Genomic DNA, 10,746 nt, shown 5'->3' on the forward strand with positions numbered 1-10,746 from the left:
TATAATTCTCACCGGAGTTATCCGGCTGTTGTCTTGTTTGTATGTGTGCATGACAACAGGTGGACAGGATCAGGGTCAAGACAAGAAGAGAGAGAGATCATGATTAGAGTGGAGACTACGGACTTGGATTAAAGATAGGGTGGAACACTTGATAATTAATTGTTAAACCTTAGTTTTTATTGAATGTATATTGTACAGGACTTGTACTTTAATTATACAAATCTGTATATTAGTTAGATTCCATTACGTTCCGCAATTAAAGAAATTTTTTTTATGACCCAAATTACTTGAATTAATAAATTGATCCTAATGATGATTAAGAATTGAATTAGCGTCCGGGTCCCCACACCCAATAACACTTTTTTAATTGAAAAATAACAGTTTATAAAAATGAGTTTTCAAAAAATATAATTTTGGTCTTTTAAAAGTCCATCGTTTGCCCAAAATCGGCTTTCTTGATAAAATCAAGCTCGTATCGTAAAATAATTTGAACTCTATCATTTTTAGAAAAAATTAATCATATTTGATCATATTAATAAGCCTTGAAAATATTTATTGTATCTTGATCGTCTCCGTCCTCCTTTCCCAGCCTATTAATGAATATTCGGCTAAAATCTAAAGTTTTCATAAAATCATTCAATCAGACTCTTAACCATATAATATGCATCATGTAAGAATTTAAAATCAATTAAATAACACAACTAAGCAATTTAATTCCTCTGCATGCATGTGATTTATGTAGGTTGGCAATTTAATTCCTTTTCATGCATGTCCTCGAAATTAAGACGTACCAAATAATTCGGGATAGAGACTCCTCATCTCTGACTCAGTCTCCCAAGTGGCTTCTTCTCCGAGTGATTCAGCCACTTGACTTTGACAATTTTTATCACCTTGTTCTGCAACATTCTTTCTTGTCTATCCAAGATTTGAGTAGGATTCTCCTCGTAGGACATGTTGGGTATAAGTTGCAGTGGCTCAAAGTTTAGTACATGTGAGGGGTTTGACATGTACTTGCGGAGCATCGATATGTGAAAAACATTGTGAAATCCTGCGAGATTAGGTGGCAACGCCACTCGATATGCTAATGCTCCCACTCTTTCGAGTATCTCGTATGGTTCTATGAATCTTGGACTAAGCTTTTCTTTCTTGCCAAATCTCATAACACCCTTCATAAGTGCTATCTTTATAAACACGTGATCATCTACTGCAAACTCGAGATCTTGTCTTCTTTTGTCCACGTAGCTCTTCTATTGACTCTAAGCAGTTTTCATTCTGTCTCGGATCTTGAAGACCATTTTTGCGGTGTGCTGAACTATCTCGGGTCCCATCGCAGCCCTTTCTCCTGCCTCATCCCAATGGATAGGCGATCTAAATTCCTTCTATAGAGTGCCTCGTATGGAGCCATTCCTGTAGATGACTTATAACCGTTGTTGTAAGTGAACTCCACTAGAGGTAACTTTGGTTCCCAACTCCCTTGGAAATCGATCACGCAGGTTCGGATTAGATCCTCTAAAATTGTATGACTCTCTCAGACTGACAGTCTGTCTGATGATGAAATATGGTACTGAATAGTAGCTTAGTCCCCAATGCAGCATGTAAACTCTTCCAAAACGATGAAGTGAAACGTGTGTCTCTGTACAACACTATAGACACTGGAATCCCATGCAGTCTAACTATCTCTCGAATATATAGCTCTGCATACTGAGTCATGGAAAAGTCATCTTCACTGGTAGGAAATGTTCTGATTTAGTAAGACGGTCCACTATTACCCAAATGGCATTGAGTCCTTTCACTGTTTTGGCAATCCTACCACGAAATCCATAGTAATATTATCCCACTTCTACTTGGGAATGGGGAGTGGTCGAAGCATTTCCCCTGGTCTTTTATGCTCTGCCTTCACTTATTGACATGTCAAGCATTCGGATACAAAGCGCATAATGTCTCGTTTCATTCTCGGACACCAATATAAAAGTTGCAAGTTGTTGTACATCTTGGTACTTCCGGGATGAACGAAATAAGGGGTATTGTGAGTTTCAGTCATAATGTCAACTCTAAGTGAATCACCGTTAGGAACCCATAGTCGACCTCGATACATAACAATGCCATCCTCGACTAAATATAACATGTTGCCCTTTGATTCATCTTGATATCTCCATTTCTGCAGTTTCTCATCATTCGACTGTCCGGCTCAAATTCTATATCGCAAAATGGAATGCACTGTCAATGTAGCGAGATTAGGGGCCTCTCCCCTAGAATAAAATTCAAGATCGAAGTACTTAATTTCAACTTGTAGGGGTTTCTGTACTGATAAATGGGCCAAGACCGTCTCCTTTCTACTCAAAGCATCCGCAACTACGTTAGCCTTGCAAGGATGGTAGTAATGTCACAGTTGTAGTCCTTAACAAGCTCTAGCCATCGGCTTTGTCTCATATTCAAGTCCTTTTGGGTGAAGAAATATTTAAGACTTTTATGATTCATAAAGATCTTGCATTTCTCGTCATACAAGTAGTGCCTCCAAATTTTCAACACAAATACGACTGCGGCAAGCTCAAGATCAAGCGTCGGATAATTCTTTTCATGTACTTTCAGTTTTCTAGAAGCATACGCTATGAATTGGTCATTTTGCATGAGGATGGCGCCCAATCCAAGTTTTGAAGCATCAGTTAATACCACATATTCCCCTTGCTCTGTCGGCATAGCTAAAACCGACGTTGTAGTGAGTGCTTGCTTCAACTGATCGAAGCTATTTTGACACTCCAGTCCCCATACAAATTTCGCATTCTTCTTCGTCAATGGTACTACAATGGATGAAAAATCCTTGATGAACTTACGATAATAGCCAGCTAGACCTAAGAAACTGCGGATTTCTGTCACACTTTTAAGCATTGGACACTGCTTAACTGACTCGACCTTAGAAGGGTCGACCTCTACTCCCTCTTTTGATACGATGTGGCCTAAGAATGCCACTTTCTCTAGCCAAAACTCACTCTTGCTGAACTTTGCATATAATTTCCGATCTCTTAAAACTTGCAAGGTCGTCCTCAAATGCTGATCATGCTCTTCAAGGCTCTTTGAATAGATCAAGATATCATCGATGAAAACATTAACAAACTGATCGAGATACGGCTGAAATACGCGATTCATGAGATCCATGAAGATCGCTGTAGCGTTAGTCAGCCCAAACGGCATTACTAAAAACTCATAATGTCCATAATGTGTCCTGAACACCGTCTTATGTACATCCGACTCCTTGACCCTCAAATGGTGATATCCAGACCTAAGATCTATCTTTGAAAATACCAAAGCTCTTTGCAATTGATCAAATAAATCCTCGATTCGTGGTAATGGATACTTATTTTCACTGTCACTATATTTAGCTCCCTATAGTCGATGCAGAACCTCTTAGTCCCGTCCTTATTTTTCACAAATAACACTGGCACGTCCCATGGAGAGAAACTAGGGCGAATAAACCTTTTGTCTAACAGCTCTTGAATTTGGTCCTTTAATTCCTTCATTTCAGCGGGTGCTAATCGATATGGTGCATTAGAGATCAGCACTGTACCGGGCATCAACTCAATAGTGAATTCAACTTTTTTTTTGGGTGGGATGCCAGAAATATCGTCGGGAAATACATCCGGAAAATCCTTAACTATTTCAACATCCTCAATAGATCGACTATCAGTGTCGGGTGCAGATACAATACAAGCGAGAAAACCTTGGCAACTCTTTTGAATAAGTTTCTTCGCACGCATGCATGAAATAATATGCGGAATTTGATTGTTTTGCGCCGCCTCGAAGATAAAGGCTTTTCCATTCAGTGGTCTAATATATACTGACCTCCGCCGAAAACTAATAGTAGTCCCATTTAGTGTGAGCCAATCGATCCCTAAAATAATGTCGAACTCGGGCATTGGTAGTACTATAAAGTCCGCTCGTATAATATTCTTTTGTATTAAGTTCCACATCCTTAACCATGCTACTAGAGACCATATGCTTGCCAGAAGGCACTGTAACTCTGAATTCCGACTCCACATCCACGGGTAATATTCCTAATTGTTTTACGAAGGATTCAGATATGAAAGAATGCATAGCTCCAAAATCTAGCAAAGCGTAAGTAGCTACACCTGCTAGCGATATTCGTCTTGGTAATATTTGTACTATTCTTGATTAAGGGCATAAAATTTAGAAATTTAATATAATCTAGGTCCTTCTAGTTCTCGTATTATCATTTCAACCCCTTAAATTTCAAAAATTACCAAATGATCCCTTAAAGTTTTCTAATTTTGCAATTAGGTTCTTGTTATTTATTTTTTGTAAATTTCAATTTACCCCTAAAAATTTCAACCTTTTACAATATGATCCAAATAACTAGTATTTACGAGAATTCAATTTCTTAAACCCTAGAGTTTGAAGCATGCAAATTTAATTCGCCAAGTTCAATGCATCTTGTTGGAAACTAAATTTCGGTTGTTTGACAAACTAAATGCTTAAATCGATTGGATTAACAGAACAAATAATTAGACTAGTTGCCTATAACTGAAGATTAATGGGCAGATTAACAAAGGCAAATGAACCAGCTGAATTGAGCTTACGCAGACAACTGACTGATAAGTTGGAAACTGATCAGTTGCTACATTCAGTTGTGAGATTATCAGCCTTTGTTTATCAGCTGATCCCTCAAACTGTACACGTCATCAGTTAACGAAAAGGACATTTAACCGACAACAGTACAAAGAAGACTGCAACTAATAGTGGGATCGCCGCATTTCAGAAAAGCTGCAGTGTACGAATGTCAGAATAATATTGACGTAGCAAACAACGGATATAATGATTCAAATTACATTGATTGTTATAGTTGAAGAGAAGCCTATAAATAGCAGAGAAAAGCAGTTGGAAAAATAACGATTCACCATTCTACCAATCTTGCTGTTACTCTGCTGAAATTCTCACTCATATTCAAAGGAATTAGAAGCTCACACTTATCAGATATATTTGTAGCATTCTAGGATACTTTTCGAGCTTACTAGTACAAATTATCTTGTTGTAAATTCGATCTTAAAAGAGATCAGTTGTGCTAAGTCCAGTTGAGTACTGTGAAACATATTGTAAACTAAAAGTTTCAGTTTTGGCATTGTTAAGTCTAAACTGAAGTGGGTGTGTACAAGTGCTTGTATCGATCAAAGTCTTTTAGTGGATATCCTATCCTTGTGATAGAAGGGTGACTTAGGAGTGATTGAAATCTCCGAACATCCATAAAGTCTCGTGTATTCTCATTTCAGTTTTTATTCTATCTATTAGTCAGGTTATTTCCGCACTTTATTGTTAACTGATTGATATCGATTGACAAGATTCCGAGTTTCATTTTGTCACTAAACTGACTCAACTTTCGAAAAGATTGTGAAAATCGTGAGTGTTTATTCAACCCCCTTTTAAACACTCTTTCACCAGTTAATCGATCCTATCAAGTGGTATCAGAGCAGTTAAATCTTGTCTCGGAATAATCTTATCCACAAAAAGCTGATCACCATGTCCTCATTCAATACCAATGTTTTCCAGAGAAGATTTAGATGACTGGAAAATCATAATGCAAGCTCATTTAGTTGCACAAGACGAAGACAAGTGGTATGTCATTAATGAAGGACCCATGAAAATCTTAAAAGCAAATACAACAGTTGCAATAACTGATGGGGCACCTCATCGCATTGAGAAGCTCAGAGAGGAATGGACAACTGAAGATAAGAGGAAAGCCAACCTTGACAATGTGGCTAAGGAAATCTTATATAAAACGCTGGATAAAGTCACTTTCAGCAAAATCAAAATGTGCAAAATTGCTAAAGAGATATGTAAAAAACTGATTCAGCTTTGTGAAGGAAACGAACAAACCAAGGAGAACAAGCTATCAGTTGCTGTTCAGAAATTTGACAATATCAAGATGAAAGTTGGAGAATCCTTGCACGAATATGATGAGAGGGTCAGTGGTATTATAAATGAGCTGAATGCACTTGGAAAGGTGTATTCGAACAAAGAAATAGCACTGAAAGTGGTCAGAGGTCTTCCCAAAGAGTGGGACGTCAAGACCATGGCTATGCGTGAAGCAAAGGACCTTAACAAGGTTGAACTTCATGATTTTTTTTCTGATCTAAAGGCATAACAAACCAGAGAAGGGGAACCTTCTACATCAAATGTCACGACTGCTATCAAGCTGGAACCAATTGGTTCAGTTGACAAATCTACGGATCAGCTGAGCAATGACGTAATGTCATTGTTTGTCAAGAAGTTTGGAAGGTTTATGAGGAGAATCAAGGAAACTTCCAGAAACAATATCAGAAAAATCACACCAAAGAAGAACCTCATGCTTGGTACAACTGTGGCAAAACTGGCCATTTCATTGCTGACTATCCCAAGCCAAAGAAGGACAGTCGAGGATCAACTGAAAAGGAAAAGAAGCCCTATGAGCACAGAAGAAAAACCAAGGATGACAAGAAATCTCTCAGAAAGAAATATGAGGTGCTTCTAGCTGAGGAGAGTAAGTCAAAGTGGGCAGAAACGGACAGTTAGGAGTCAGAACCTAAAAGCCCTATTAGTTCAAGTGATGATGAAGATGAAGTCAGGTGCTTAATGGCAGATGATGCTGAACTAAAGTCAAAAAGTTAACATGTATTTGACTTCAGCTCTATTGATTTTACTCGCGAGGAACTCATTACCACATTGCATGACATGGTAAATGAGTATCACAAACTTGCCCGATCATTTTAGAAGGTTAGAGCTGAGCAAAGTGATCCCAATGATAACAAAACTAAAACTGATGAGTCAGTTGAAGTGTTGAGTCTAAAAAGAGAGATTGCAAAGTAGAAAACTTAAATGATTGAGAACCAAGCTTTGATATATCAGTTAAAAACTGAGATTTCAAAAAATATTTAACTGATTCAAGCTTGGAACAATTCTTCAGTTACATTAACTGAAATGCAGAATTCACAAAATCAGTTGATGATAAAACTGGTTTAGGCTTTAACAGTCATGTTGAAAATTCTGCAAGTGATACACAGCCAAGGTTGAATAAAAACAAAGGAAAGTACATTACCTTTGTAAAATCAACTATGGTAAATGAATTCTCAGAACCAAGTAAACCAACTGTTCAATCGACTGAAAGTAAGAACAGAGCCAAAAGGTATGGAATTGGATATAGCTCTGAGAGTTCAACTGATTCAAGAAACTGGTCACCTAAACGATCCAGTTACAAAAATCAGCACTCAAGAAATGGTTATTACAATTACTACAACTGTAAGCCAGTTCAGAAACGGTATCAAAAGAATAGTCAGTTGAAAAAGGGTATAAATCATACTGTTTCTTTCTCACACCACACACTTAATACCCAAAAGACGAGAAAAAATATTTGGAACACAATAACTGAAAAGTCAGTTAGACTGGTCCAAGTCTGCGTTCCTAAAGTACTAATCAGTTTAGGACCCAAATGAATATGGGTACCAAGATCATATACTGTGTGTGATTGCAAATGACAGGTACAAACAAGGAATCTACCTGGTATCTAGACAATGGATACACACGGCATATGACAGTGGATGCAAATCTGCTATATCAACTTATAAAATACGCTGTACCAAACATCAGTTTTGGAGACAACTCCAAAGGTAAAACTGTGGGTAAGGGTAAGCTTATCCATGGTAACTTTACTGTCAAATATGTTTTACTAGTTGAGAATTTGAAGTATAACTTGATTAGCATCGGTCAGTTATGCGACAATAATTTCTCAGTTCAGTTCGACAAACATACTTGTTCTGTTAGAGACTCAACTGATGAAGTCATCCTAACTGGAAATAGTTGTGGAAATACTTACAAAGGTAGTTGGACTGATCAATCTTATGCACTAGTTTGTTTCATTGCTTCCAAATCTTCTAAAAACTGGTTGTGGCATACGAGGTTGAACCACTTAAACTTTAAATCTATTGCCTATTTGAGTAACCATGATCTTGTAACTGGTTTGCCCAAAATAGATTTTTCAAAAGATAATATTTGTTCAGCATGTCAGTTTGGTAAGCAAGTAAGATCTTCATTTAAAAACAAGGGTTGCAAATCATCTTCCCGATGCTTAGAACTGTTACATATGGATATTTTTGGTCCAATATCAGTCATGAGTGTAGGGGGAATGAAATACACCTTAGTAGTTGTGGATGATTTTTCAAGATTTACTTGGATTATTTTTCTCAACTCCAAAGACCAAACTGCTGCTCAACTGATTAAGCTTTTCAAAAGACTTTTAAATGAAAAATCATTTGGAATTGATCGAATAAGGTCTGATCGAGGGATTGAATTTATCAATCAAAATCTTTTACAATTTTTTAGAAAATGCTGGAATCAAGCATGAGCTCTGAGCATCAAGAATTCTTCAACAAAATGGTGTAGCTGAGATAAGAAATCGGACCCTTAAAAAAACTGCTAGAACAATGCTTGCTGATTCTGATATTTCTCAAAGGTTTTGGGCAGAAGCAGTAAACACTGCATGTTACACTCAGAACAGCTCAATGATTAATAAGAATCTTTTTGAAAACACCTTATGCGATCTGTCATGGACGCAAAAGTGTGGTTTCCTATTTCAAAATATTCGGCTGCAAATGTTTTATTCTTGACAATGGCAAAAATCATTTAAAAGCATTTGATGCTAAATCTGCAGAGGGAATATTTCTTGGATATTCTTCAGTGAGTAAAGCTTATAGAATTTTTAATAAAAGCTATTTAAATGTTGAAGAATCAATACATGTTGTATTTGATGGATCTGTGCTAACTGATAAGCCAACTGATCTAGTTGAGCTATTTGATCAATTTACAGATATCAGTTTGGAGGATGATAATGAAGAAGAGAATCATATCAATCGAAACATCATTCAAAAACATGAACCAGAAGTACTGGATCAATCAGTTGAACATGGAGTTGTTTCTGATAATCAGTTTGTGGAGCATGTTGAAAATATTCAGTTACCAACTGAGACAGCTCCAACTGAAATTGAAGAAAGCATTCAGTTGCCAATTGAAGCAGTTGCTGATTTGGACGCAATAAATACTAAGCTCAGATGGAAGAAATCACATCCTCCAGAATTAGTTATAGGTAATCCATCTGATCCGGTAAGAACTAGAAATCAAATGCTTAATTTATTTATTCATTCAGCTTTTGTTTCAAAACAGGAACCGAAAAAACTGATGAAGCTCTTACTGATCCTAACTGGATAAATGCAATGCAATAAGAGCTCAATCAGTTTACCCATAACAATGTCTGGAACTTAGTTCCAAGACCAATTTGTAAAACAGTTATAAGTACAAAATGGGTATTCAGAAACAAACTGAACGAAGATGGTTCAGTTGCACGCAACAAAGCAAGACTTGTGGCACAAGGATACATGCAAGAAGAAGGAATTGACTACGATGAAACTGTTAGAGTAGGTGCCCGTCGAGCCAAGTGTTGGCCGAGGGTTCATGTTTAAACTCTATGTATGAACAATCTTTATTTTAATAATATTTGAAATTATTATTTTGGCACTTCTTTATCTGTATACTCATGCTAGTTGCATAGATAAAGTCCTTGAATATACAAATAGTAGAAAGAATATGAGATGCTCGTATGATGAGTATCATGAAACTCATATTTGGAATACTGTATATTCTAAACAGTTCCTAGTCGATTCAGCCGCCGCTAAGAAGGATATAGGCCGCTAGAGTTCGAGACTAATATCTGCGATGTGAGTACCATTTTTCATTGGTAGGGGACATTGTGATGTCCGATCATGCAGATAGGTGCTCCTGGTAGAGTGCACTGAACAACCCTCCATAAAGGACTTTCAAAGTGGTTCTCACTTATCGAGTGGAAACGTCCTAGTTTATGGTTGTACACCATTAGTCTTTATGACCCGGGACAACATTGAGACTCTATGTGCTAGAATTACACTTTGACTTGTTTACCGACTCTCATGGGGTCATCAGGTGGCAAGGTTGGGTGTTCTATCGAAACATATAGGAGTCGATGCATTGTAGTCGGGGATTCACCGCTTACCTTCGGGTATGGATATCCTATGTGATATCATGTGTATGTAGTTTGAAATCTCTAATCAGAGTATGGTGGTAATTATGAAAGGGTATTCATAGATTAAACCATCGATGCAACTACGACATGGCACATAGTATCGATTCATTGACAGCTCTCGATATACCAATGGTTGTCGAATCGGTCGGGATATATGAGTTGAAGGGACCGTACTGTACGCTAACCATAATTGAATGGTTTTTGCAGGCACTATCATTTGATACCTAGGGAATAATGTAAGCGATGCTGCTAGGCGTTTAACATGATTGGTTGGGTACTCTCAGACTTGAGTTCTGACATTCTTGTTATCAAGGAGTTGATAAGTAAGAATGGAGCAATTGGGGTATGCTCGTATAAGGACATGTTTAGTCCGAATCACATGGAGATGTGAACCCACGGCTAGTTGTATCAATGAACCATTGAAGGCCACACAAGTACTAGCTTTTTAGATCCCGTTGAGAAGTAAAATAGTTCAATGTGTTGAACGACTTATAAAGGAGTTTATAAGCCTGAGGAAAAATAGAAGTGTGACTTCTATGAGGGAAATGTAATTTTTAATTTATGAATGTGTTCCTAAATTAAAAATTGGCCAAACAAATAATGTATTTGAGAATTGAGATTTTCATAAACATTATTATAGACTAAATTAAATTAAT

The sequence above is a fragment of the Primulina tabacum genome, chromosome 4 (genome assembly GCF_025594145.1).
Source record: "Primulina tabacum isolate GXHZ01 chromosome 4, ASM2559414v2, whole genome shotgun sequence".
NCBI lineage: Eukaryota > Viridiplantae > Streptophyta > Magnoliopsida > Lamiales > Gesneriaceae > Primulina > Primulina tabacum.